Consider the following 15,774-nt stretch of genomic DNA (forward strand, 5'->3'; position numbering starts at 1 on the left):
GGATGGTTCCACATAGTAGACAGTAAGGCAGAAAGGCTTATTTCTGGAACGTCATCATCTAGGTGAATTTTCACCATATTAATGAAAAATAAGACGAAGAATATATAATTTTTAAGAGGTACACGAGGTAAATCTCATTTACAATGGGATATTTATGGCGACGCATCGCGACAAATGAAAGCGAATAAGGAAGAGGGGGGTTATCATTAGAATAAAATTAAATCCGGTCAATTTTTGTTTTTTAATATTATAGCAATAGTTTTTTTTACACTTTATATGAGATAAATGACTGGCACCCATCTAGCCCAGACCTCAACCGTTTACACAGACTTCAAATTATGGTCAGTTTTAAAGTATGGTAATCAATTTTGACTTCTAATCGATTATAACTATGTACCAAATAAAACAAAGAATAGTTAAAAATAATAATAATTTATTTAATACATTAATATATAATTATTTTAGAGAGAAAGTCGAAAATATAAAGCAGAAAAATAATGCTGAATTGATCTTTTAGCGTCATAGATCAACGACTGCAGATGCAGTATCTTTGAGCATTGCAACGGGACCAACGGTATCCCAGCGAACTGCAGACCGAGCGACAAAGCTGTGCGGTACAAATACGACGGCGTGATTCCCCTGCGCGAGCGCTGCTTGATGACCACAGTTCAATCGCTTCAGATACACCATCTGATGAAACTTCTACGTCTGAAAATAAAGGTTGCAATTTAAGTAAATAGACTTTAGATTAATAGGGTACACAGCTAAAATCCATGAAATATCTAAGTAGATTCATTAATATATCATTTAAAATATAAAATAACTATGTTTGTCCACTAATATTGAGCAGTTAGCCTAGTGCTTAAGTGGTTAAATCCTTGAGGTGCAGCGTTCAAATAACGGTCGTGTCAAAATAGTATATAGATATTTCTTTTTGTATGCACCATTAACTCTTACAGTGTAGGTAAAAATTGCAATCAAACCTATCTATACCATAGATCGATAGAAAACATACACCAACAGATATTTTTACCTACTTTTCTAAAAAAATAGAAACAATAAAACAGTTTTTTTTTTAATTTCGTACATTGTATTGACTTGTTACTGAATAAATTATAGTGACTGAATTGCTATAGGTAAATTAATGTTTAACAAAACCTATTTTTTATCAAGTTTATATAAACCGCACCGAAACAAGGAACTTAAAAGGATCTTAACACGGTATTTTGGAAAATGCTTAATTCTAAATCGGAAATGTGCCATTCCTGTAGGATGGAAAGGTTCTTGTCATCTTGATGACTAATGAAAAGTTAATAATATCTACACCTTTCATAAGAAATAAGTTCGACTTACCCGCTGGAGCACTTTGCACAAAGGCGGCAAATGCAAGAAAAACAAGGGCGAAAATTGCAAAGTATTTCATTTTGATGTTTATTTCTTGCATAAATTTTTCAATCGATACCATTTTTCCAAAATCGTGGCTATTTATATGCAATTATATCTCATCGTCTGTAATTGTTATCTTTAATCTTTTAAACTTTTTATAATGTTCTTTCCCGAAAACATTATTATTAGATTAATATATTACTATTATTAGATATTACTTGTGCATATTTAATTGACTTGAAAAAATCCCCGTGATTTTTTTGACGTGACAACGTCTTATAATTCGATGGAGCCGGCTGCATGCATGAAAAAACATGACTCATGCGGCGTTACCTCGCTCTGAGGCGTTCCATTAAGGCTTGAAGTGCAAGCGAGAGCACTCGTTCCGCGCTCTCGCTTGCACAAAAATTGACATAATTGTATTTATGCGTACAAATAAATGTAACTTGATCAATTCAATTGTGATTTCCATTTACTTCCTTCTCTATATCCATACAAAATATCTATCTAACAAATAAAATTAAAATTTTCTTTTGAAGAATGCAACCATTCCATCAGTATTTTCTTATGACGTTGTCACGTTCAACTATCGTCAGTAAACCGACTTTACAGACAACCGATATTTTTTAACTTTCAGTAGTTAATATTCTTAATATGTTTCACATATCAATGTACATATGTTCTGTTATATGTGTTGTTAACTCTATATTACAGCATATTTTAAAGCTAGCGGGCAGTCCACTATTAGTGCACAACCGGAAACAATTATTATCCTTTACCCAGGTCCTGGAGTCATACGCCGTGTCATTATATCAACATAGCGTAACAATTCACGATTAATTATATTTCGATCCTCGTTATCTTATTTCTAATAAGTTTTACCTACATTTTGATATATTTGATTGTAACAAAACCAAACCAATACCACAAACTCCGCGAAACGCGTAAAATTGTAAAAGTTATACGATTCCAGCCTTTGAAAGAAGCTTAGCGAACATAAACATTTGAGGAAAGTTGTTAATGAAAACCGCAAGGCTTTTGGAACCACGGTCGATATCTACTAATATTATAAACACAAGAGTTTTTGAGGCTTTATAATGGTTCTGTATAGAAATTTATTTAACCTTCCTCTCGTAGTAATAATAATGAGCCATTTAGGAGTATTTACAATAATAATAATCCAGTGGCGATACAATTTTCAGACAAGCCTTCTGTCTAACACATGTTATCGATATTTCTGGTTTTAAGATATTATGCAAGTTACCTTAAGATGTGTTCCTTCACTGTACGAAGCTGTGTTAGATGCGCAAATAGACAGAAAGTTCATTGGTGCACATTGGATTGAAGTCGCACACTTCGCAACAGTTATTGCAATTAAGTAGCAATCAGCATAATATTATTTTTTTTTCTTTTAAAATCTGAGTCTAGTACTATCGGGATTATGGAGTTTTTGCATATTATAGATAAGCAAAATTTTATCTTTCAATCTCATGCCTCGAGAATGAGCTGACGCAATCGCATATTCTTAAAGTTGTGCCTTAAAACATGAAACAAATATTGTTTTGCCGGTTAACGAAAATCGCTAATTATTAATGATTTGTTTGAATCTACCAATTCATGAATACATACTTCTTAGGTTTGTCAAATCCTGTAGCAATACCTACTTAATATTCAAGATCAGTTTAGCAGATTAAGCGGCAATATTTTTATGAAAGCATTGCGCTTTTAAGTTTATAAATATTTAAAACACTTGGTCGTAAAATAAGCAAGCATATGTTGCAAGGATGCACCAATTCCATATTTGCTTCTTTGTGGAAACTTCTTACACTCACAAAAGAAATTTTAGTCAAAGAATATTTGGAAATAATATATGGAATTATTTTTACCGACACCTGAATTGCATACTTTGTCTTATGTGGAACAGGTACTTAGCAGTATGGATTGCTTATAGGGAATTATTATTGTTATCTATTAAATAAATAAGAACCATATTAAACTTTATCTTTTGAACAGTTCTTCGGTTGCCAAGCTAACGTTTTTCCTTCGGAAACTCAATCCAAGTTCTAAATATTATTAAATCAGATAATAAATATTCTTGTTTAGAACCAAGTGCATGGTTTGATTAAGAGTCTTTCTCCGCCAGCATGCTATATTCTTCTAAGGCGATGACGTTTCGTATAAGATTATAATTTACAAAGTTTCCTTGTCTTAATTTCGGTGTAATTATTCAATGCAGACGGTACTTTACAGTTAACTCTCATAGCATCGAGTTACAGTTTCGATGTTTCTTTAGTAGGTTTTCACCAGAAGCTTTAGAATTATCAGTAAGTGAATACTTACGAGCTGGAAAAATTGTCATATACGAACACTTAGCGAAAATATTGTTAAGTTCGTGCGAAGACCTCTGAAATCGACTCCTTTCATTACGCATTAACAACATTTAGGCAAAAAATATATAACAATTTCTTATTATGGTTATTACACAATACACATCTGCGTGATATTCTATGGCAATGCATATAACTGGTTCGCGGTTCGAGAGGTTAGTAAATAGAGTACATTTGTAAAGTTATTTAAACTAGCGCCGGCGGCATACGTTTCTGGATCTGATAGAATTTGCTTTTTATTCATTCCAACGAAATTAAGTTTTTCCATTGCTATCGAACTTCATGAGTGTGCTTTAAGTGGAAATGGGAAAGCTGTGTTCATTAAATTGAATTTTATACGAGAAATATCTTAGAATTTTAATGAATGGCTTGTTCGTTGTATAAAACAGACCTTTTTCTCCTTAGTAGTTCTTTATAAAGCCTTATTAAAAGGGTAGACGCACATTATGTACGATGTATTATAAACAGCTTACACGAAATCAATACTTCTCTTTATTGTGCAATGGAAACAAAAATAAATTTGTCTTGGGCGTTCTTTTATCAAGAACGAGAGTGGACTAAAGATGTTGGCAATTTGATTGTTGCGCTTTACATTTTTGAGGCTAAGTGATTGCTATTTTCACAACATTTTCTCGTCAAAGATAGAATAACACATCAATGAACGACGCAAAATTGTGTCTGCCTCATGCCTCGAACGAGCGTCACAACACAGTCAGACTAAAATTTAAATTGTCAAAAAAATTCCAAAACCCAAGACAATAATAAAAAATCTTCCATCAATATTACGTAAATTTTTAAATTGAAAAATGATAAAAGCACAGATAAGAGTTCCTCTTTAACCAAAAATGCGTTGCGTGACAGCGCTGATTGTGATTTATAGCTATGTTATTCGTAATTAACTTTTATACAGACATGCTATGTTATATAATATTTAGCTACTGCGGTCTTAGCAAGTTAACGATAGATTCGTCAAGTCAATACTATAGCTATAACAGCTATAGTATTTGACACTATAGTACGGGAGCTAGCAACATTTTCGAGAAAGAATTTCAGGTCAGCTGATTTTGTGATATGTCGTCCTTCTTGCACTTTCGGTTAGAGTCTGGGCTATCTGGCTGGCGGGAGCGGTTGCGTTCATTATTGCGCATCCTACCTGTCCAGGTAATAATCCTGGATTTGAAAAAAGCGTAATTTTTAATTTTTTGTTTTTAAATAAGTCTACCTGACATACTTTTTTTATTGACAATGCTAACTATGTGCCATACGCAATTTTTTTTTAAATAAAAATTTCAAAGTATTTTATAATGTCTGTAATTTTAATATTGAAAGTATCGACATTCTCTATAATTAGTATAGTTTATTACACGTTTTACATTTCGATAGCTATAAGATTGTACGTATTGTTGGTGCTGCGGGGAGTACTGAGCACGAATTCATCCTGCGTACTCCTGACATACCATGATTTCCAAGCTGATATAATATCACATTACATTTTTATGTATGTTAAGTTTTTAGGCCCTTCCCAGCTCCAACCCAAAACTATTTTGTTTCACGGTTACTCAACCGACTACGTGAGTGCTATACGCAATTTGCTATAGTAGTCCATGGAGGCTTCAGTTGATCTCCAAAAAATGTAGTTACCGACTTAAAACTCTGAAACTAAACGTTAAATACAATTCAACTTATTTTAGCCACCTACATTACCATTTCTATCAAAAAAGTAGAACATTTAATTGTTTGGATTAATACCCTTATCTTTGACTATTTAATATAATTATTAAATAACGATTTTGATCAGGTTAACTGTATTTATGGAATTACTGTACGTAATTACAGTATGCATGATCATCGTGAGTCGTCTACCAAACTCCTCTGCGCATAAGTTAAGCTACGTAAATTACTTACGGAGAGAAACTAGTTCAAAGTAATTTTAGTAACAAAATACATTTACTTTATACATATTAATTAAAAAAAGAGTACAATATAATCTGTATTATTCCAATTCAAGATTTAATTTTATTATATTGTGAGGATATAAATTGTACATTTGGAAGAAACACAATGTTTTATTTTAGACAGCTCATAAATTTATGTATAAAATATTTATTTACCTGTAGGTAGGTACAAAACTCTTGGCTATCATAAATAGGAGTGGCTTGTCTAACATGCACTTGTAATATAATCAATTCCATATCTTCAAGAACCCTTATGTCCAATGTGGCATTATACCATACTCTAGTGGTTTAAATTAAGGATGATCATAAACTAGAAGTATTACTCTCCAAATTATATTAAAACAAAAAATAAAAATGTTAACCTAACGTCCACAGCTAACAGAACTGATAACTTTGAAAAGCTTCAAATCATGACGACAGCTTTTTAACAAAAAAAGGTCTATTTTTGACGTGTTATCTAGAGTTTTAAATGTACACGTTAAACTGAGAATAATATGATTTCTTTGAATAATAACAGTTTTTAACATGTCAACATGAAATGTCCAACATTTTTTTAAATAGCTAATATCATAACAAATTCCTTCAGTACCTTACATATTTTTTTCTCTATCTGCTGACTCAAGTTTTCTATTCCGTTGTAAATTAGAAAAAAATTTGACAGAAAAGTTTCTTGAAATCTTGGAAATATTTGTCAGAAATCATTGAACATAGACCAGTGCAGATAGCCTTTAAAATAAATAAAAAGTGAAAAAAATTACAGTAGGATGAAACCTTACCATATATATTACCATAATAAATCTTCTCAGAAAATGCAAAAAATCGTATGCAGTAACGCCCAGACCTGTCATCCCCTTCCTTACTTCTCTATGAAATACGAAAATTTTAGCCCATCTAAAGGCTAAATTTTTTTTTTAGGTCACTCAGGTATATATAAGTTATCTTAAAATAGTAATAAATAGGCATCTGATTATAATTTAAAGAAGATTCATAGAGAAGTAGGGAAGGCGATGACGGGTCTGGGCGTTTCTGCATACGATTTTTTGCATTTTCTGAGAAGATTTACTATGGTAATATATATATTTTTTTTTACCATAGGAAAGTAGAGATTTCAACAAACTGAAAGCACACCAACTTTTTGAAAAAAGCTGAAATTTTGACGTCAGAATTTTCGATTGAAAATTAGGGTGTTTTTTCGATATTAATTCAAAATAAGGTGAACAAATAAATATTTTTAATCAAATAAATTACAGTGTATTTGGGACATAGAAAGGTAAGTTTTGACCAAATTTCGTTAAAAAAAAAATATTTTTGTTAAAGATAAAAATAAAAAACCAAAAACTTGGTTTTTTGAATTTTTCACATAAATTTTGAGGTTATGTGAAAAATGTGTGAATACAAAAGTTTTAGATCTTTTTATTACCTACAACTTTGTCATTTAACTTTCTTCGATAGGACTTTTAGTTTTGCCGGAAATCGAGATAAACCGTTTTTTACCCTTAAAACTCCCCCCCCCCCCCGACCCCTTCCCGACTTCAGATCGACCGTAATTTATTTTTCCTTTCATTTTGATCATATTCCCCTGCTTTTCTAATGGGTTTCATTCTACTGTAATTTTTTTAGGTTTCAAAAATTATCGGCACTGGTCTAACATCCCTTTGAATAAAATCAACACATATTTTGTCAGAGACCATTCTAATGACTTACTCCGTCTATTCCTGAAGAATAGCTTTTTTAGTTAAATCACAGTTAAGTCTCTTTACAGAAATACATCTTTAGTTAAAATGTATCTTATCCCAAAGCACGAGGTTTAAATTTCACCGTGTATATTAATGTTATTTGATTGATTAAGGTGTTAAATTATTTATGATACGATGAATAGATTAATTTTAACAGATTTTATTAATATTTGGTTATGTCTATGAAAAAAGAAAAGTAAAATTAACATAGTAAAAGTAAATTTTATTAATAGCGAAAATGAGGACAATGAGAAACCACTATTTCTCTGAATTTTCAGAAGACGTCTGCAATTCAGAACAGTTAACAATTTGCAAGATGCAAATGAAGAATTTTAATTGTAATTTAAAGAAATTTAAATCATTTGATAATGAAAACATTTTCTACTAGCACAATTTATTTATATATAAGGAAAGATGATTATTTATTTTAATACATCAGGGTACAATTTTCATAATGAACCTACAGTAGTACAAGATTTAGTTTAGTGTTTATTGACACTATTGCATAGCGTTTTTTTTTTAATTTTAAAGTACAATTTTCTTAAGACCTAGCAACTAACTATAAATTAGCCATTAATTACAATGTTACCTTATGATAAAAAAATACTTTTAATACTTCTACATCTGGTACTCCACAGATAGTAACCAGGTGTATGATTCGATAATAAATAATTGTTTCGAACTAAAAGAAAACGCAGAAATGTGACTACACAATTTTTGGTTAAGCCTTTCAATCTAAACTCTCTACTACCCGTCACATACCCATAAAGAATACACAATTGAAACAATCCCTTTTCAGACCTAAAACAACTTGATTTGTGCGGGCGTCTCTTGAGAAATTAACAATTTCTTTCTCGTTTTAAGAAAAAACCATCACTAAAAATGTTGGCAATATGTTTAGCCAACATTTTTAGTAAAAGGTAGTTAACAACTTTGAGCATTGTTAGCCTAGTGACTGTACAGTGTACGCCTCTCTAGACACTCAACCACGGAGTCGAGCGTTCGAGTTCCGGCTGCTACTGTGGTGAAGGAAACCATCGTCACTTACCAGCAAGTTAGTAATTGCGTCGCAATGGCATTCGCTATCAAGGAAACCTGATGACGTCAGGACTTTATTATGTTATTTTAGATGCCTATTTCATACGACAGATTAAGAAACGTTTTATATATCGACTGATAAGAGGGTACACTAGCCCCAAATGACTAATTTATTAGGGGTGTGGCCATGTTATTGTTATTAGGTTCTTCCCAGCAGAGCAGTGATTAGATATTATCAATTGCATTGCACAATGCAAGTAGGACATCTTTGATAAGATTTCACGTAACTGCCTACAAACTTTGCATATAAATACGACACGAGCTAGAACCAAGTCAAAATAAATCTTCAGGAGCGATTAAAATAAACTCATTACAAACATGAAGGTTTTAGCCATAGCTCTCATTGCCGCCCTCGTGTGCATCACACAGGCTTCACCAATCGGTAAGTTTTTGGCGTGACAACGTCTTATAATTCGATGGAGCCGGCTGCACGCACGAAAAAACATGACTCATGCGGCGTTACCTCGCTCTGAGGCGTTCCATTTAAAATTGACATAATTGTATTAATGCGTACAAATTAATGTAACTTGATCAATTCAATTGTGATTTCCATTTACCTCCTTCTCTATATGCATACAAAATGTCTATCAAACAAATAAAATTTAAATTTTTTTTTTTGAAAAATGCAACCATCCCATTTTTATTATCAGGGCTAATTAAAATAAAACAGGTAACAAGAAGTATTTATGGTATATCCTACGCAGTACGGCCCTATCCAGTTTCTTTATGAAGACTTTCTTACATTAACAGTGTTAATCACTGTGGTGGTAGGCATCAATTCATTAGGGGTAACTTCTCAGGTTAGAAGTTACGGTTCATGTGCATATTTTATTGTAGTGCTTTGTGTGTTCTAAATAAAGACTAGCTTGTACTATCATTTCCTTACTAACTACTAATTCTGTATTCCAGGAGAGGAGGTAGAGGTTCCAGAACTGGCAGTAGATGCCATGCAACCAATGGAGTTGTTAAACGGTGCTCGTCAACGGATCTGCACGCCCGTGATGTGTCAGAACTTATGCAGGAGCCTGGGATGGAAATACGGAAGCTGCAACGCGCAACGTTTCTGCGTCTGCAGACGCAGAACTTAGTCCTAAAACTACTTTCATTTTGTATTATAAGCTATTGTATTATTTTTAAGCTATATATAAAAAATAAGGCCTATTTCTACTTTCTTTCTATCCTATTCTTCGGTGATTATCTATACTTTCAAGTATTATTTAATGGGATATACCAGGAGTGTTCAATATAAAGTGACAATGAAAATTATCTAATATTAAAGTTTAATTGATTTTTAGGCGTAGTCACCTTTTAGTTTTATATTGTTTGTATATTTTTTTTAATAAGACTAAAATTACCTTTTAAAAACCGTAAACCATGGCGACTACTGCGTCATCATTTTCAAACTTAGTTCACTACGACTAATTTAGTGAAGAGATTCCAAAAAGAATTTTAATTTCTTGTCCCTACGAAAAGAAAAAAAAAGCCAACATCACGAGGTGTTTCCAGGCGGTCACCCATCCAAGTACTTACCTCGCCCGGCGTTGCTTAACTTTGGTGATCGGACGAGAACCGGTGTATTACAATAGCAAATAGCAAAAAAGTGTCGTGACAACTTTTCGTAAGAATTTTTTCCGTCTAGCTCCCTTTCACAACGCGCGATAAGGAATCGCGATATTCCAAAAAACATATAAGCACTAATTGCAGGAATAGCCCAGACATAGATATGATATTAGTAAATAAAGCACTCTATTTTTTTTGTTTGCGTCTTGTTAGAACGTGTTCATAAAAATAAATAAATTTGAAGAAGGCTTGAAATTTTTTTCTACCAAGCTGTTAATGGAAGACTTGAGAGCGACATTAGGACTTCGTACTCCATATTCAACGGGTGCGCGTGCTGTTGGTGTGATGAGTTCAAGCTAGGAACAACTTCAATTAACGACAACACCGCACGGAACGCCCTACATCGATAGTGACTGAAAAATATTGTCTTCACCACCATTGGACCAGCGTGTTACTGTTTATTTTATAATAGAAATGATGATTTCTGTTGGAAGTGTCCATAATATCGACATTTCGCATACAAAACAGCTTAAATAGTGTCTATAAAATTAAATCACATATTTTATTTCAACTACTACATACAACATATGATTTAGATCTAAGAGCATGTTGAATTGAAAGTTGCCCCGCTACTCTGTCCAAACCAATACAGATTTCAAATATTGTCTCAATAATTGGCTGTCAATGGCACTCGCTAACAAAGAATCCTGATAATGGTAGGATGTCATGTACCGCGAAAACGCATTATTGATTTAATTCTTTCAATATCCGTAGCGCTGTTGTCGCCAACTTGTAATACGAGTAACGAGGTACGAAAACATGCCGCTATTAGAATTACTTACCTTATTACTTACACCTTATCTGCAGCAATATAAACATACATAATTTTGTAACCATTTTTTAAGATACCTATTTGATACGATGGCTTAAGAAATGATTTATATCGACTGATAATGGGCACACTAGCCCCAAATGACTAATTTACTGACTATGTTATTGTTATTAGGTTCTTCCCAGTAGCAACAGTGAGTAGATACTATCGATTGCATTGCACAATGCATGTAGTGCTTTGATTAGTTTTCATGTCTCATGCCTACAAAATGTACATATAAATACGACACGAGTTAGAACCAAGTCAAAATAAATCTTCAGGAGCAATTGAAATAAACTCACTGTAAACATGAAGGTTTTCGCCGTTGCTCTCTTTACTGCCCTCGTGTACATCACACAGGCCTCACCAATCGGTAAGTTTTTCTTGTAATTACTAACGGGTTTCTCGAATGGAAATAAAAAAGTAATAAAGACAATTAAAATACTAACAGAGTTGATCACTGTGATACGTCGTCGATTCGTTAGATTAATGTTAACGTAAAAAGTTAAGTTTCTTCTGTATATTTTATTGTTGTGTTTTGTGTATATAAATATGTTCTAAATAAACACAAGATTTTACTCATGTTTCCTGTTTCTTATGTGTTCCAGGAGAGGAGGTAGGGATTCCAGTACTAGCAGCAGATGCCATGGAACCAATGGAGTTGTTAAACGGCGCTCGTCAAGGGATCTGCTCGTCCGTGTGTCAGTACTTGTGCAGGAGGATGGGATGGCTAATCGGAAACTGCAACGCGCAAGGAAGGTGCATTTGCAGACGTTAATACTCCAAAAACTATTTTAATTTTGTATTATAAGCTATTGTACTATTTTTCAAGCTGTAAATAAAAAACTAGCCCTAATTCTACTTTCATTCTATCTGCAACCAATGTCTAAATTTAAGTTTTAACTTTTTAAGTATAGTTATTTAGATAAAATACTATTGAGTTAAAAATAAGGAATGGAAGGTAGGGTAGAAAATGTAAAACTATAGAACAAGATAAGAAGTACAGAAATAAAAACGAAAACAAAAGTTATTGGTACTCTATCCCATTGGATGAAACTTAAGTGGAAATGGACGGGCCTCATGAACAATGGCAGATGGACAAACAAGGTGAAAAGGGCTACTCTTGCACGGTAGGCTGACGAGCTTGGAAGTTGGTGGGGAAGATTGGGAGAGAAATTCTTAAGATAGATGATAAGAGATGAAGCCAGTTGGAGGAGGCTTATACTCTAGAAGAGGTCCTTGAAAAAAAAATTTTTGTATAAAAATTGTATCGTTGTATCTTTTGTAATTAAAATGGAAGTAAGTTTCCTAAAATAAATGAGGCTTAATTATTACCATCGACATTCTAGCCTTAAAATATAGCCCGCATAGTCTCTGTAACATCAAGTTCTCTGTACATAAGAGGCAACGAAGCAATTGCGCAATTGCTGGGCGGTAGAATTTGCCTTGGGGACCCCTTGAACATATAATTTCTTTGGTTTACGACGACTTTGATTAAACAGTGTTTTGTATGCTAGCACAATTATCATAATTAGTACATTGTGAAAAGATTGACCATTTTGACAGTTGACACGTTCAACCAGACCTGGAGAACAGTCACCGGTGAATTTATATTCTTGGACATATCAGGTTCAAGTTTGCTTTGATTGCATGTATGTTGTATGTTATTATTACCTTAAATACTGTTATTCATTTGAAAATACAATATAAACGAAATAAATACAGTTATCAAATTTCAAGAATTATTAACTTCACTGTACCTATTTTTAAATTTTAATTAAACCTTGTAATTAAACTCAAGTAGGTTAAAATTTAATTGATTTTTAGCCTCTGTAGCATAGAATAAAAATACCGTATTCAACTCACGGACATGGCTTTGTATTTAATATTTTATTTTACAAATTTTGTATTTAATTAATACAAATATGAGATTTCTTTCATCTTCTTGGTCTGATAAGATACATTTACTTGTATCACAAGAACGATTTTCACAAAATATTATGGTTGGTGAATTTAAAAGGCAAAATAGGCCTAATAATTTATTAATACCTAAAAATAACAGTAAACTAAAGTTAAATTAAGAATTACAACGGTTAACGTCTACAGATGCACAATAGTTGGGCGTTGCAGCTGCCCGTCCGCCATCCCAGACTTCTGCACACAGATTGACACAACGCAGCGGTGCAGATGCGTTGACGAGCGCCGTTTAACATCTCCATAGGTTCCATGGCCTCAGTCGACAGTTGTGGAATGTCTGATTCTTCGGCTGAAACACAAATAAATATCAGTACTTCTCGGATCTCAAAAAACTATATGTGAAGATTTTTAATTGGCCCATAATGTTATATATATATACATCTATTTCTGTATTGTGCTGTGAATCTTCTGAATAAATAAATAAAAAAATATTTATTTACACCCCTTAATATATTATATTCATAGAAACTATAATTACTTCTTTTTATTTTTACAGAATGTCTGAATGTTCTCAACAAACGAACGAAAACCTACTGCTAATATTTGGCATTACTGCCCAGTTATACTTATTAAACATATTATGCCTTACCAATGGATGTAGCATGTGTGACACACACGAGGGCGACAAAAAAAGCAAGCATTAAAACCTTCATTTTAGTTTATTTTTTTATATATATTTTAATAAGTAGTTTGAATGAACACTTGTTTCTAATTGTTTACTATATAGTTTATGTGAGAGTATTTATATGTAAAATTTGTAGGTAGTCTCGTCAAATCTAATCGAAGATGACCTACTTGGTGCAATTCACTGATAGTATGGTTCAAATAACTGGTATCGTTTACTGGGAAGAACCTTATACGACCTAAAATTATTATGCAAATATAAGAAGCCTTTATTGAAGAAATAACTTAGTTTAGAAATTAACTTTTGACAATAATTTTATTTTAATGCGTCACTGATTCCTAATTTATGATTACCCTTCTACTAAAATGTAGTTTGGGCATTTTTAAGTAGTCGTTTTGTCTTGCTACCTAAAATACTAAACTCTAAAAGTGTAAAAGATAGAGTTAGATTTATTTTTGATTCAAGCCTTGGAAAAGGGATCTTTTCGCGACGTTTTACTACTCTGTTAGAGCAAGTAATCATTTCATACATATAAAGAAAATATCATTGGTTCAGAACCGTGGCCTGAACCGTCCATCTCAAGTTAAAGAAACAAATGATTGGCGGTTTTTCATTGCATTCGCCACCAGTGCCCCAAATAAAAACCTATGTTACGGGAAAAGTACGTTATGTAAACGTAGGGTAATATCGTTGTAATTCGGTTCAAAAAGATACTTTATTTCTCAAAGAATTACATTCACTTAGCGAGAAAATGTAGAGTAAGCTAGTTATGTACATCGTGTTATGAATTTTTTTTGAAAATACATTATATAAAGTAAAAGTATTAGTTTCTAACAATATGTACCATATTTATTACAAAAGTGTAGGTAGGTCGCATCGATGTTACAACAGGCATTATGTGACAATTAATAGTAATAATTTCTAATTAATATAGTAGTAGTAATTGGCAATTAGATTGTTTTCCGACTCAAATTTGTACATAATAATTACCATAAATAAGTACTAAGGCTAGACTATACACAACTGCAGATAAAAAAGCATAGGTATAGATATTCCCTTTAATAATGATAAAATATTATCGATAGTTAAATTGAACAATGCATGTAGTACTTTGATAAGATTCCATTAAACTGCCTACAAAATGTGCATATAAATACGATGCTTCAGAGCCAGAAAGCATGTTCTAAACCAGTATTCAGAACAGACAATACCCTCACTTATAAACATGAAGTTTCTGGTTCTTTGCGCTTTTTTCACCGCCCTCGTGTGCATTACACAGGCTTCACCTATCGGTAAGTTTATATAGTTATAGTAGTCATTAGAAATATTTCTTATTAAACTCCCAAGTCTCAAAACTATGCTATGTTCAAAAAAGTCGAGCTTCAGCCCTGCGATTCTGTAACTAACTTTTCGAACTCACACAGCGGTTTTCGCATCGGCGGTCGCTCTCAAATCAGTCGTGAAGCAGTCATTTTATAATTTGGCATTCTGAAACGGTGGGAGCTTGTAGTTTATTGTTTATCAGAATACCAGAATGTTTATCAGAAAAGTGAGTTACAGAATCGCAAGGCATTAGGCAACGCATCGCAACATTCAATCTAATCTAAATAAAAATATTTATTAAAATATGAAATTCTAATAAATAGTTATCATTTACTTTTCTATGATTTTAATAAAGTACGTACTGTTCCTTGTACTCTACAAGGAACAGTATTATATTAATACTAGCTGACCCGGCAAACGTTGTTTTGCCATGTACCTATATTATTTTTGGGAAACATTTTTACAGTTCAATAAAATAAACTATCTACAATAATAAAAAATCTTAAAAACAAAAAAAATGTCTAAAAAATAAAATAAAATATTTGGGGTGGACACGCCTTATCGCTTAGGGGGTTTGATAGATAGTAGCCGATTCTCATACTTACTGAATATTCATAAAACATTTCATAAGAATCGGTTGAGTCGTTTCAGAGGAGTATGGAAACGAACATTGTGACACGAAAATTTTATATATTAGATTGTTATAAACCATTTTGATTTTTGACACGGCCAACGCGCGTCCTTAATATATGCTACGGGCGCAACTGTAATGCAAAATAATTCTAACTCAACGTGTGACATAAGAAAATAATAAATATATGGTCACTTTCTTTCAGCTGGAGAAATAGAATCTCCA

General features: G+C 32.6%; 4 long non-coding RNA genes across 4 annotated transcripts; 2 read left to right on the forward strand and 2 right to left on the reverse strand.

Annotated features, from left to right (window-relative positions):
• Nucleotides 1-416: 416 nt before the first annotated feature.
• On the reverse strand, nucleotides 417-1,473 carry LOC125059262. Its single transcript, XR_007118627.1, has 2 exons — nucleotides 1,354-1,473; nucleotides 417-708 (listed from the first exon to the last, which is right to left on the reverse strand). It is a non-coding gene; the product is annotated as an uncharacterized LOC125059262 (long non-coding RNA).
• Nucleotides 1,474-8,727: 7,254 nt separating this feature from the next.
• LOC125059391 lies at nucleotides 8,728-9,723 on the forward strand. The gene is made up of 2 exons (XR_007118651.1): nucleotides 8,728-8,944; nucleotides 9,472-9,723. It is a non-coding gene; the product is annotated as an uncharacterized LOC125059391 (long non-coding RNA).
• A 1,125-nt stretch (nucleotides 9,724-10,848) lies between these two features.
• LOC125059393 lies at nucleotides 10,849-11,851 on the forward strand. Its single transcript, XR_007118653.1, has 2 exons — nucleotides 10,849-11,366; nucleotides 11,602-11,851. It is a non-coding gene; the product is annotated as an uncharacterized LOC125059393 (long non-coding RNA).
• Nucleotides 11,852-13,019: 1,168 nt separating this feature from the next.
• LOC125059392 lies at nucleotides 13,020-14,103 on the reverse strand. Its single transcript, XR_007118652.1, has 2 exons — nucleotides 13,560-14,103; nucleotides 13,020-13,259 (listed from the first exon to the last, which is right to left on the reverse strand). It is a non-coding gene; the product is annotated as an uncharacterized LOC125059392 (long non-coding RNA).
• Nucleotides 14,104-15,774: the final 1,671 nt, after the last annotated feature.

The sequence above is a fragment of the Pieris napi genome, chromosome 19 (assembly GCF_905475465.1).
Source record: "Pieris napi chromosome 19, ilPieNapi1.2, whole genome shotgun sequence".
Lineage (NCBI taxonomy): Eukaryota > Metazoa > Arthropoda > Insecta > Lepidoptera > Pieridae > Pieris > Pieris napi.